Genomic DNA, 14053 nt, shown 5'->3' with positions numbered 1-14053 from the left:
CAAGATAGAAATAATGAAGCCAGGTATGGTGGCACTTGCCTGTAATCCCAGCTACTCAAGAGGCTGAGGTAGGAGGATCACAAGTTGCAGGCCAGCCTGGGTAACTCAGCAAGACTGTCTCTCAAAATAAAAGTTAAAAGAGAAAAAAGCTGAAGCTCAGGGGTAGAGAGCTTACCTAGACTTGGGCTAAAGCCCGGGGTTCCAAGCACTACAAATAAGTAAATAAATAAGAGAGAATGTGTGTGTGTGTGTGTGTGTGTGTGTGTGTGTGTGTGAGTGTGTGTGTGTCTAAGTGTGTGTGTGTGTGTGTGGAGAGAGAGAGAGAGAGAGAGAGAAAGAGAGAGAGAGAGAGAGAGAGAGAGAGATATGAGCTATCCAAGGCCAGACTCTGCTATCAGCTCATACCTCCTATTGCTCCCTGCTCCTTAGGAAATAGCCCCCGCCAATTTTTTGTCCCTTTTTCCATTTAGTCTTTCTATCTGGGCCTTTCCACTGCTAACCAAAAACAAAAAGGAAATTTTGATATGCACCAGAAAACTAAATTATGTGATTTTACTAGGATACTTAAAAATATCTATTGTGCCATTGTTAATCCATAAGTTAATAAGTAGTACATATTTATTTTGTGCTGGCAAGCAAAAAAAAAAAAAAAAAAAAAGCAGGGTTGTTGTTTTTCTATAACCAGTAACACACCACAAATCACAAATTCTTTGAGAATTATTCTTAATAAGTTGGCTTATCTTTTCAGTTTTGAATCTAAATTGTCTGGAAATTGTTTCTCTTACTTCAACCATTTCCTCTAATGTTCTGCATCTGCAGATTCTAGTTCCAGAGTTATATCAGGCTGGAGAGTTTCTAATTTCTTGAACTCTCAGTTCTGACCTGACTCCTGCCCCCAGGGAAATATAATGCTGCTTCTGGAATTCTTTCTAAACCACACAAGGGCTGTTGTGTAAGGACATTTCAGGGATCAGAGTTTATGACTCAGAGCTATTAAACATCTAGGTTCCAGTATCTGTTCTTGTCTCGCCATTTGGTAAGCGTTTAGACCTTCTGGTCTCTCCCTACTTCATGGTATAGAAACTAGATAAAAGAACTGATGAGACAATGTTTGCAAACATAAAGTATTATTGCAATTTCGTATTATGATGACAGAGTGTATTAGAGATGACAAGGATAGATATTATAAGGGGAGGGAAGGGTTAATGAATTTTCAGCAGTATTTTACAAATTAACCCAATATTTATTGAGTGTCTACTATATGCTAAGTAATTTATTCTCCCACTCAATCTTTAGCTCTGTGACTTAGTCATTAGTTACCTCTACATTAAAAGACAAAACTGAAGCTCTGTGAGGTAATGCCCTTGCTCAAAAGCCACACTGCTAGTGAGTGCCACAAGATTTGAACTTAGGTCCTTTGACTCCTGGTTCTGAATTCTTTTCACAATACCACTCTTTGCTGGAAAAACTAGCATATTCCATGACTGGAAATTTGTCATTCACTATCTAATCCACTTTTTAATGTAAGCCCTACTGAAACACATACATTTTTATTCTAGTACAACTTCAAAAGAGTACCTTGTCTCAAAAAAAATTAAATTGAGAGATATTCCCTGTTCTTAGAGCAGCCTCACTTAAGCAATAACTGGGAAAGGTAGAATTAGAAGAGACTTGACGCTGTTCCCGGGATCCTTTACAAATAGGAATAAACCCCTGCCTAATGCAGACTACTCAGTGCCCCCCTCCTTTTGGATTAAATGGGGCCCTTTTACAGAGGAAGCTGCTAAAATGGCATCAAGCTATTAATGGGAAAAGCATTTACTTTAGATTAAGAAGAGTGTAAAGTAGGGCGGAGGGGGACCCTCTATGACTGGCTATTAGAGATGTTAATTAAATATTTATAATGTCTAAATTAGCATAGTGAAAGCTCAATTCATCAATTTGTTCTGGTCTGTTTGTGAGGGGGAGGAGGGAGAAAAAAAAAAAACACCTCCAAATGCCCCTGAAGAAAGATGCTCTGTAGGTCAATAGGAAGATGACTGAACAATTTATTATGATTGTGGTAAACTTTTTATTTTGATTTTATTTAAAGGTACTTGTTGCAGCACCTTACCTTAAAGACCATTTACCACAGTCAATATAGTGGAGGGTCATGCATTATTCATTGTTATCCAATGAAAAATTTGCTAAGGTGCTTCAATGCTGAATGCCTGATTGATTAATTGATTGCTTCATAGTTCCAAAAAGTAGGGACTGGGTTCATTTTGAGAACTGGGGGTTGGAAACTAATAGTCCTGGAACTTGCCTCTCTTACTAACTAGCTTGCTGAAGGACCTAGATTTCCAAGGCTTAAAATGGTATTTTGCTAATAGAGCTGTTTTCAGGCTTCATGGTTAGTAATTAAGAGGAATAGTTGAATTTTCCTCTGAAAACTGCTAAGTGTGTGGCTGCTTCTCCCTCAGTCTAGTGTGGAGAAACCAAGCATATTAACACCTAAATACCCTCAACCTCTGGATGCTTAATAAATGTGTTTTATGAATTCTATTAGTTACAATTATCTTTAATTTCATTTTATTATAGGAAAGTCTTAAAGGGAAAGGTCAACTATCCAACTTATTTTCAACTGTATGTGAGACTGTCTGCAACAGAGACTATTCATCACCAACATTTCAAATGGAGTTATCCAAGCTACGTGGGGCTCATCACCACTCACACATGTTGGGTAAACACATTTATAGGAGGTAAGTCTGGGACTTTTCACAGACCCATTCTCCCCATACTGGCCCAATAGTTCCATGGTCATATTTAACAAACGTACCTCTCCCCCAAATTTAAAACTTAATAATAAAACTTTATGAAGCCGTGAGTCTGTTTTGGCTATGATGAACTTTCTTCTATCTTGTAGGTATGTTGTTTGCTTTTCCTATTGAGCAGTGACAGAAATACAGTTTGAAACCTCTTTATTTGGACGCATCTGATCTTTCTTTCTTTCCTTCTCCGGACAATCTGTCCTTCCCTAGAGGGATGGCTGGCGTGAAAGAGTTAAAGGTTCTCTGGTCAAAATAGCCCAACAGAAGGAGCCCGACCCAGAGCTGAAATCTAAGTGCTAATGACCGCTGCCCTTCACCCGGCTGCTGTCCACCGGTCGGACCTGCGGCCCGGTGGGGGCCGGGACTGGGAGAGGGCACAATGTTCTGCATTTAACATTTGAACTTCTCCTATCCGAGGCAGCAGGCCGTTTTGTCCTGGGGTCGCTGACCCTGGCTCCCCCATCAGCTGCCCTGAAACCTTAATTGAATGACAGATGGTCATTTTCGGGGGCGCCAGAAGCTGCTGGCGGTCAGCGGTTCGGAGGCCAGTCTCAGGCCCCAGCAGTCTTGCCGAAGCTCTGCCAGCAAGGGGCGGGCGGCAGAGGCAGCAGGCGGCGGGCGGGACCTGCCAGTCCGGCCCGCACAACGGGGTCGGTGGGCGTCGGCCCAAAGCGCGGCCACGCTCTCCCGAAGAAAGCCCGGGTCTACTGGGCAGTTTCGCCGGGTCCTAGCGCCCTTGTCTGCCTCCCAAGTCGCGGACTCAACGAAGACTAGGCCCAAACTAGGCCAGTTAGCAGCCTGGCCCGAACTCTGGTGCTGGAAGGAAGCAGAAAATGAACAAAACCGCTCCATTTGTAGGCCGAATTCCAGCATTATCCCGCCCCAACCGAAAGGTCTGGGACCTATGTGACCCAGTCTCAGTGCCCAAGCCCAAGATGCCCCGCCCCAGGCCTGGCCCCCTCGGGCCAGGACCCAGGCCGGGAAGAGGCGGGACCCAGAGCCTCCGGTCGCGTGCTGCCTGTCCTAAGTCCTTACCGCCTTCTCCCCAACGCCATTCCGGGCGGCGAGCAACGCCGGTCTCCCGGTTCTGGCGGACCCTCAGATGGGCCCTGGCTAATGCCCGGTGCTGCAATCCCGCAATCACACTACTGCGGGAAGCTTTTAGGGCTCCCAGGTAAAATGTGGGCGCCCCAAAAGGACCCCGAAGGTACCGCGACTCAACCGTGGGCTCAGTCGCCTTCCTGCGCCCTGGTGTCCTATTTCTTTAAAATAAAAGCTTCGAGCCCTACAATTACTGGGATTACAGTGAGCGAGTATTGATCTGCAGCCAGCATTGTAGGATCAAACAGACGGGAGGAGGTAGACATCGCCGCCCCAGCCCCCCACCACCTCTCTTCCACAGCATTAAAAAAATTCTAAATATTTGATTTTGGACACACCATCAACACCTGCTGCAAAAGACTGACTACCCCCACCCCCACTCCCAGGGCTGCCACACCTCCTCGCCTCTCCACCCGTGGACCTCCCAGGCCTAAGCCAGCTATGCCGCCACCTTCAGTCTTTATCCGCCCCCCCCCCTTTAATTACTGAGGGAAAAATATACACATAAGGAAAAAAAAAACTCCCGGGCAGGCGCGAGCGGGGGTGGTGAGGAGGACAGCGAAGGCGGTAATGCAACCCTAATGCACAGATAGCTGACATCAACTTCCGTCAGGCAGCTCCTGGAGATCGAACCTTTCGATTGTAACTGGGACAATTTGCATAGTGATTCCCTTTCAGAGCTTTCCCGGGTCCATAACAAGCCCAGGCAGCTATTCAAATGCAAGTTGCATCCCCCAAATGCAAGGCTGGCCTGACCAAAAAGAGCCACACGGCGCCGGGAGAGGCGAGACACGCGCCACGGTTCTCATCCTCCTCTTTCTCCTTCCTTCTCCCTTTCTTTTCTCCGGTTCCTGATTTAGCTGGGAGCTGTTTATTTATGACTACAAATGTGTGTGTGCGAGCGAGAAAGCGAGAGGGAGGGAATTGATCTTTGCTTGGACTTAAAGATGGAGCCGAAGGAGCCGGAGGGAATTTGGGTCTGTGTGTCTGGCTCAGACCCTAGGCGCTGAGGGGGGCCGCTGGGCACCAAGCCCGAGGTCTTTTTTCCCCGGCGCCCCTCGTCCCGCGACCTGGCAGGAATCCGTGGGCTGAAGAGCGCCCGGGCTGAGCCACCTGCCCCGGGCCGGGGTGCAGAGAAAGTCTTCGAGCTGGGGGCCGTCCCGTCCCTGTCTTTAAAATGAGCGCAATAAAAGGTATTACCTGCTATGTGTGCTGATTACTTTTTCCTCTCTGCACTGGGCGGGAGGGACTGATTTATCATTTCCGGGCAGAGGGAGGAATTGTGGGCTTAAAATTCGGCTCCCCGTTTTCCTATTTCTAATTTGAAATTATGCAAATTGATTCTCATTTCCCTCCCTCCTAGGGGGCAAATCCTCGAACGCGAACCTGATCGCTTGTCACAGAAGCAACTTGCCATGAAATCCGCTAATGCGCCGCGACTCGCCTACCAGGGTAAGCCAGTCTCAAGGCGTATGCGGCGGTGGGGGGAGGAAAAGAAGGGGGCGATAGGCCGGAGCAGAGACTCCAGGGGCCTGACCAAGCTGGTCCACTGCTGAGCTTGTGGCCACGCAAAAAGGGTAGAAGCCACGGGCGGAGGGCAGCGCCAGCGTCACCGCTGGAGAGCTGAGTGGGGCTCCCCCCTCCCAGCTTGCCGCCCGACCACCGCAGGTAACAAACAGGTCCTCCCGGAGAGTGTAAAGTGGCAAATGAGAGTGGAGACCGGCCCTCTGAGCAGGGTGTAAATAACACGGGCGTGCCCCGCGCTGGTGGCGGGTACGCCAGCGAGCGTATCCCTTCTGTGCGAGATTCTGCCTCTAGGCAGTGGCTAAACGAACCTGTATTTCTAAGCCCTGTAGAGCCAAGCCATCCAGATTCACTTTCTAGGGAAAATCCCCAAATTGGAACTTTTCTGCACTTCCCTAGTCTCGCTCACGGTTTCTAAATTTCCCAGGTTGCTCGATGTCTCTCCATACCCAACCCAAATCTGCTAAAGATGATCACAGGCCACTGATCTTGCAGAACTAACCGTTAACTCGGAGGCACAACTAGCTCCTCTAGTCAGAGGAAATTAAGCGGCGGCTAAATTCGTGTGTTTTGCTTTTTAAGTGGTGAGCAAAATGTAGTTTTTTTAAGCCCTCAGAAGCAGCCAAACACGTATTTTCAAATGTTCTTTGCTTATATTGGTTCTGGTGCTGGGAGCTGTCTGGCAGTGAGCTTTTTCGTTGTGCCTGTCTCGTGCAGAGCACCAGAGCAGTTAAACGCTCCCCCCCCCCCTTTTTTTAAGTCTTGGTATCTTTTAAATATGTAGTGTTTCTCTGATCAATTCACAATAAGCATTCTTAATGACAAGATAAATAAGAGAGCAGTTGGGATCATATGGTGAGAAAAGCAGAGTAGACAGAACAAATAAAACCAATATAAACTGAAAACAAATTGAACAGATGACATGATTATGAAAGAAGATGGGGGAAATAGTTTATCAGGAAAAAAAAATTTGAGTTTGGGACCTGAAGTCTCCAGGTTTGTGTTAATAACACAAACCAAATCAAAAGGAATTGAATATTTTCCTTTGCCCCTATATATACACAACCAAAGAACAGAGGGCCTCGTGACCATCTTAGTCAAATGCATATTTTGAGGCATTCCAAAAGACAATTCAGCTTTGGGACACTTGCATACTTTTTTGGTAAACTACACTCAGTTAGGTGATGTTTCATACTGGTAGAAAACAGTTTAAAATTTATTTCTGCCTTTAGAGAGAGAAGGAAAAAAAATGGAGCCCTGACAGTTAAATTATAACTGGCTTCTATAGGGTTAATTTGATGCAAATAATCTACTCTCCTGTCAACACTGAAAGAGAAAGTAGTAGCTGTGGGACAGGACGAACCCGTCAGTTAGTGACAAAACTCTGCCTCTGGATTCTGAGGAAGGTGTTGGGAGGCTCTGGACTTAGCTTTGGGTTTGTTGCATCGCGATCGCTCTCTTAAAACAGTAACTCAAGATGTAAGTAAAAGTGTTTTCATTTTTTATTGATCCCACTAACATCTTTCATTATCCAGCATGTAGCCACAGCAAATTATTGCTCATTTGATACCAAGAATTCTATTGACCATCGCTTTCGTTGGAAAGAGAATTCTAACTACTAGCTGCTCTCTAGTCAGTCAGCTGAGGCTGAGAACACTGCACAGCTAAAACAAGTAAATTGAGCCCTCTGCCTCCAGGAATTGATGGAGATGTGTTCATTACATTGGGCCACGTGAACATGCATAGAAATCTGCTTTTTGCTCTGCCAGTTGGAATTGCCCCCACGCAGTCAAAAGGTCGGCCCCTTTGCAATAGAACTGTCTAATTGGAGGGCTGGACATTGGTTTGCCTCTCCGGTATCCCTTCTGGCAACTCCTTTTCAGCTCTGGCCAGGTTGGGCATGAAATGATGCATTAGAAGATTGCTCCTTAGTTCTTTAGTCAAAGTTACACCAACGTGGACACGGAGAAATCATTAAAACCGCCTCTCCTTTAGGAAAAAAAGAAGAAGAAGAAGAAAGAAAGAAAGAAAACTCCTAAAATGTCTAGATGAGTGACTTTATGGTCTAGACATAATTTCCTAAATAAAATTACTCCATTCCCACCCCCTCAAAACTCCACACCAATTATATACAGAGACTAAATTGGCGGGGGACTGGGAAGCTCTGAGATCTGCGTCTGTTCTCTCTGGTTGACAAGGGGCATCCAGCCTCAATTACAGGGGGGACCTCTCCAGCACTCGCTTCAGCGGGTGGTGCAGGGAAGTCTGCGCCTAGAAAAGGCCTGACCTTCTACGATCCAGTGTGGAGAGGGAGGTTGTCCGGTGAAGATGCTGGAGAAAGAATCTGGGAGAGTAAAGGAAGAGGCCCGGGTTTGTTCCCTGAGAAGCTAGTGGCAGAACCTGTCTTCAGGCTGAAAGAAGCTGGTGCTGTCCCACAGCAGGAACCACTCGACGCTGGGACCTTTGGGGTGTCTTCCCCATCTCCACGGCGGCCTACTCAGACCTTTCTGTAGGGACCAATGCGTCCTCCATTCAGGAGTCTGAGAGAAAGGCAACCCGACTCTGGGGCTGCACTGGCCCGTCCAAGACAGGTGCAAAAACAGAAAGAGGAGCATGTTTGGGAGAAACGCTGTCAAATTTCTAAGGAACCAAGGATCCACGTCTGTGTTTCTCCTTAAACCTTCGATCCCAAGAGGAGAGCAAGGTAACCTTGAAGAAGCCATTCCCGTGGAGATTCCGTGGAAGAGATGGTTGGGTTTCATTTCCACAACTACCTAGAGATAAGCCTTCTCAGTTGGGTTCCGGAACAAAAAGAAAGACCAATTACCGATTTCACAAATGAATCCCCCACGTTTGCAGCCCGCAAAAAGCATCAACTCTCAATTGAAAGGCGCGCTTAGGGGCTTTAAGGGACCCGGCTTTGTAGTTATTTTTCTAATGATGTTGTTACATGTGCGTGAAACCCCTGGCACTCTCGCGTGCCACTCTCTATGACCCTTCGCAGTAGGGGAGCCACTTTGTTCCAGTGTGGGCAGTGAACTAGTAGGAGTAGGAGTGTGTGCTGCACATGCTGGACGCTCACCTGAGAGTAGTAGACTGAGTAGATTCTAAATTAGTTTGAGAATTATGGGAAATGTAAGATGAAATACACACTGTGGGGTTTTTGTTTTTGTTTTCTTAATTTTTCTATTTTGTTTTAACGAACATAAATAACCTCGGGCTCCGGTGTAACCACTCCTCCCAAACGCAGCCACATTCCTGGAATGTGCACATCACCCACAACATTTGAAGATTCCAGCCCAGTGGTTTTGGAAACCCCTTTTCTGGATTCCAGCCTGGACTCTGATAACCACTCAATCCTCCATCCTCCAGGGGAAGAGAACCCACCTGGGCCAAGCCAAGCCACAGAAGCTACACAATCAAAAGCACACACAGGGATCCTGTGGTAGGTAGGATCTGAGGCTGGATGCCGATCTGGAAAGGCCAACTGAGCTAGCCAGAAAGTATCTGACACTACTGGAAACCAGAAACCAATAAGACAGCAACACCCTAAAGTCATTGTGGGGAACAAGACCTGGAACCTGGGTTTGAGTTGAAAAGTTAGGAGCCAGGGACAGATCACCCAGCATTTCTTTGGAACAGGGGAGTACTGAGAACTACCTAGCTGCACTGGCATTGCAGCAGATTAGAGATTAGGAAATTTATTCTCCTCCTGCATACAGCAAGACACAAATCCTTCAACCTGGAGCCCACCTCTGTGCAGGGAGCATCTGGCTCCCCCCACCCCCCGCACCCCCATTACACTTTCCAACTGCCCAACTAGCCTTCTCCAGGTTTTGCCAGGCAAATGAAGCAAGCAGTACTCGATAGTAAATTATTTTGTTCAGGCTTCTGTCTTTTTATGAAAATAAAAGCCAACACTTTGTCATTTTTAATCACATAAGCAGACAATAAATCTAATTTCGATATTGATTTTTTTCCAGAATCAAGTGATTTTTTTGCAGTGTCTGTTGTGTTTCCTTTCTGAAGAAGGACCTTGTGCTTGTAGATTGTATGGCAAGGAGGTTGAGTCTATGCAGTCAGAGCTTTTCCAAAACACGTGGTTGATTGTGGACCTTGAAAGCAGATAGCTGAGATTTTTTTTTTGGGTGGCAGGAAGCTTCATTTTTCTCTAATTATCCAGATAATGGTTTCAACTTAGACACCCCAAGCACCCTAAGATAGTTAAGGTTTGACTGGTGCTTTTAGTATTAAGTCCTCAGAGATTCACTTTGTTTTACATTTTTAATAAAAATCAAATAACTAAAAATAAAAACAATAACCCAAAAATATGTGAATGTCAGGGACCTATATGGCACTGTGGAGAATTAGCAAGAAGAACTGCACACACACACACACACACACACACACACACACACACACCCCTACACAAAGAGAGAGAGAGATGACAAGCCCCAGACTTCAGGCCTGGGTCACTGGAACATGGATGATAGTAGCAAAGACCTAGCTGAAAAGCACTGTGGGAGCCAGTTACAGCAAAAGTCCCACAGTCCTGGAGACACTTCTGCATCCTGAGGCTCACCTGACAGCTCGCTCTTCTCTCTCCTTTTTCAAAAACAAAGATTAGTTTTTGTTGATGCCAAATGAAGCTTTTCATATGACAGTAATGGGGTACAAAGATCTGCACCAGTCCCCCACCTAGAGAAGGAGGGAAAGAATAAGGGGGGAAAAGGTAAAGAATAAGAAAGATGGAGAAAAGGGGAGAGGAAAGGGAGGGAAATAAGAGAAGAGGAGAAGGAAGGAAAGAAGGAAAAAATGAAAAGGAAGGGAAGAGAAGGAAAGGGACTAGAAGGGAAAGAGAACTGGAAGACAGGGGAAAAGAGATGAAAGGGTGGAGAAGAGGACGGAAAAAAGGGAAATGAGAGAGATTGCGATTTAAGGATTTAATGAAGAAAAATGCAAATTTATCCGGTTCATGAGAAGGAAAGTAAGATTGCCCCTGTGCCTTTTCTTGCAGCTCTGGACCGACTCTCTTCCCTTTTGGTGAACAGAATAAATGCCCCTAACTTCCTACTCCAATCCAAGAATCTAAACTTAGGGCTGGCTTCACCGTGCTGCCAGGAGGGGACCGCTAATAGCTAGCTACCCTAGCTATTAGCACCGTTCCATTGCTGCCAGGGGTCGACCCCTCTCCGACTCTGAGAGTAGAAGACCCTGGCTGGGGGAGGGGACCTGGCGACTCTACGCCCTGCAGAGGGGGGATGGGACCTGGGTCTGCGATTGACCCTCAGGCTCTGACCTTTCCCGCCGTCCTCTAGGGTCAGGATTTAACCTTTCCCTTCCCCACTCTGCGCCCTCCTCCTTCTCAGTGGCCCTCGGCTAGAGGGAAAGAGAGAGTGGGTCGATATTGGGGGCTGGCAGGGGAGGAGGCCGGCGCCTGTACCGAATTACTGGAGGATGGGGCTCAGACCAGAGAGTTCGTTCTCTCCACCCGCAGGAACTCCGATCCTAGCGGATCCAGCGCTTGCCGGAGCCGGATGCCAAAGCCCATTAAACCCGGGGTCTGGTAAAGAACCCGCTGAGGCACAGGGAGGGAGAGCAAGCTTCTTTGCCAGTCTTTCCGCCTCGTCTAGAACGGTTTCTCTTCTCATAAAGCCCTTCCTCTCCTGCTCGAGCACCCGCCACTAGTTTGCATTTTGGGGATCCGGAGAACCTTAGCCAGAAGGGCAGGGGGCAACAGTGCATAACGGGACCGGAACAGACCGAAACATTAGACGTCCCTCTGGAGGCAGGTGCCTAAAGAAATCGGGCCAAAGTCCCACACTGACCGAGTTACCTGTCTCCGCCCAGACAGCAGGGGACCAGCCTCCCGCCAGCCCTATTCCACCAACTTCCAAACGCTTCAGTAACCAGCGCCCCAGAAGGCTCTCCCCGAGAGGACCAGGAAAGAGGGAGCAAACCGGAGGCTGCTGAGGCGGTCGGAGAGCCCCCTGGCTCCCCAGTTCCGCGTGGCTTGGGGTTTTCGCGGTCTCCCCAGCTGGAGCCAGGGCCGCCAGGAGCCAAGAGCGTTAGGTTCAAATGCATCAAGGCTCTGAAGTCATTTATCCGGTTTCATAAATAATTTTCTTATTACACTTAAGCCCGATCCCTGCCCCCTTCCCGTTTTTATTGCGGGGTTTCAGTGGCTAAAAAGTTTCTACGTCGGGTGGGCCGTTGTTTTCCTTTTTCCATCATTAACATCATTAATATAAGCTATCAATAACCCTGTCGTTGGGAGCCGAGTTTCACGGTATTGATCCACGCAGCTATTCATCTCTGCCATGCAAGACACGGAATAATTTTCGCATTACAGTAGCTTGGATTTGCTTTTAATTCATATTTAAAGCTGCAACCGGCTCAGTGGAGCGCTCTGCGAAAGACTAGAGGCGCCTAATTAATAATAAGTTAGAAACGAAGGAAGGCACCGGCGAATAAATAATTAATACAGACATCTATGTCTCTTTGAATATTGCTCCTTTAAAAATTTAGACTTACCAGGACCATACTGTAAGTCTGCAATTTATATTGCGAGGATGATTTAAGAAAGCTATTTTTCCCTTGAAATACAATACTAAATAATTTATAATGTTTTGCAAACCTAAGTTTCTTCATTAGCCAGCCCCTCTAGTTTGTTTCTTCCAGAGAAAAAATGGTGGAAAACACCATTTTTTAAAAATAATCATAATAAGAATCACAAATATCCAACCATAACAACCAGATTCATTTCAGATGGCTAGAATGGGAGCAAGATGGCTGAAAAATTCAGTTTAGGGTCTCCTGCCCTGGAGAGATGCTAGGGTTGCCACATATGAGGTAGAATTTTGTTAGGGAGGATAAATAACAAAAACCAGTCACTAACTTTAGGCATTAGCTGGTGCTGGAGCGGACAGTTTGAAGGAAACTTAAGGTCTTTGAGGAAGCTGGATTTAGAGGGTCCCTGATTTTCCCCCATGGCAAAAGTAAAATCGGGATCTTTAAAGAATTAAGACAGGATTGTACTCCAGGCTAGCCAGGACCTACCTGTGGGCTAGAAGCAAATACCAAAATTCAAGGAGGTAGGAGTGACAAAAACCCTTGGAGGTTTTTGTGTGAGACTAGGATTTGTTTGCAATGTTGTTAGCAATATTGATTTTTTTGTTACTCGGATTAATGTATGTTAAACAGGAAAATACGGGCAGTAGTCAAGTATATTATAATCATGTATTGTTTAGAGCAAAGTTTCACCGCGGGATGATAGTGCATCTGAACTGAGAGGCAATTCCAGGTATCTTCAAATGTTCTAGGTTCAGTGCAGCCAGAACCCCCAAGGAGGCTGACAATGGGAGTGAGGGGGAGCTTTACCTGCAGTTCAGTACCCTTCTCCCCCTTTTAAAATTACAACCTCACCTATAGCCAACCTACTACCTGAAATCATCAGGACCTCCCTGTTCACATAAATTATTGGGGAGAACTAAAGGATGCAGGTGTTCTTATCCATGGGGTCTCCAAAAGTTCCTCACCCTCAAACCCATATTCCCCACAGCCCCACAGCCCCACCTCCAGGTCTCTTGGCTGGCCCTGGTGACCATCACTCACACCTCTGGGACTTGTACTCAGGGCCGGGACCTCTTCTCGGGGCCCGGTACTCCCGCGGCCCAGCATTGGAGGCCTGAGAGCCCGGCATGGCGCACTGTCGTCCTGCCTACACACACATACACCTGTTAGGCCTGAAAAAGACACCCGACCGAGAGGAAACACACAGGAACGGCTATTCAGGAGCGCCCGGAGACCCTCCCGCCCGGACTCTTGGACCTTGGGAGCCCACCCCGCCCAAAGAACATCGGAGAAGACAGTAACGGCGACCCCACACAACAGCAGTGCGTTCGGGGGAAGCTCCCCACTCCTGCGTCCACAGGTCCTACCTCCCCGTCCAGCACTGGAGGGTTAGAGATCAGGCTGTACTGGTTTTCCTCTTAACACCCTTTCAGAACCTTGTCTTTTTGTTTTTTGTTTTGGGGTTGTCCCCCCCGCCCCGCCCCGCAAGTGCCCTAAATGCTCTCACACCCCACCATGCAGGTGAGCGAAGCCTTTCTCAAGTTCTACAAAAACTAAAGGGCTCTAACATGATCCCTTGGGTATTGGGACAGTTCATGAAAGAGCAAGTCCACGAGGGTCGGGGGAAATACTACTGGACGCTTGGAGACTCCATAATCCTATGCCTGAATGGCTCTCAGGCCAAAGGGCAGGTGCGCTTGCCCCGAGTACCCGGGTCCGAAACACCGGGGCTGGTTCTTATGCCGCCTGGGAGGTTGGGGGAGGGAGATGAGATGGTAGAGTAGCGGAAGGCCCACGGCTGGGAAGGGCAAGAAAAGAAGGTAAAGGAGGAGAAGGCAAGAAGGAGGGAAAGAGGCTCTGAAGAAAGCAAAAAAAGACCGGGATCCAGGCCCAGCAGGCCCCGAGAGAGAAACACAGGCAAGGGGTGAGGAAACCAGAACACCAACGTTTTATTTTTAAATCTTCTAGGTGTCTGCGGGTCAAATAAAGACAAGGGCGGTAACGATTATTCTGTTAAATCTATGGTACTTGACTGCGCAAACACT

General features: G+C 47.2%; 1 long non-coding RNA gene across 1 annotated transcript; it reads left to right on the top strand.

Moving 5' to 3' along the window:
• The first annotated feature begins 4700 nt into the window (after window positions 1–4700).
• LOC306652210 lies at window positions 4701–9420 on the top strand. Its single transcript, XR_013761321.1, has 3 exons — window positions 4701–5104; window positions 5275–5363; window positions 6971–9420. It is a non-coding gene; the product is annotated as an uncharacterized lncRNA (long non-coding RNA).
• The last annotated feature ends 4633 nt before the right edge of the window (window positions 9421–14053 follow it).

This window comes from Sciurus vulgaris, assembly GCF_902686455.1.
Source record: "Sciurus vulgaris genome assembly, chromosome: 2".
Lineage (NCBI taxonomy): Eukaryota > Metazoa > Chordata > Mammalia > Rodentia > Sciuridae > Sciurus > Sciurus vulgaris.
The sequence above is the reverse complement of the archived record's forward strand: the minus strand, read 5'-3'. Positions and strand labels throughout refer to the sequence as shown.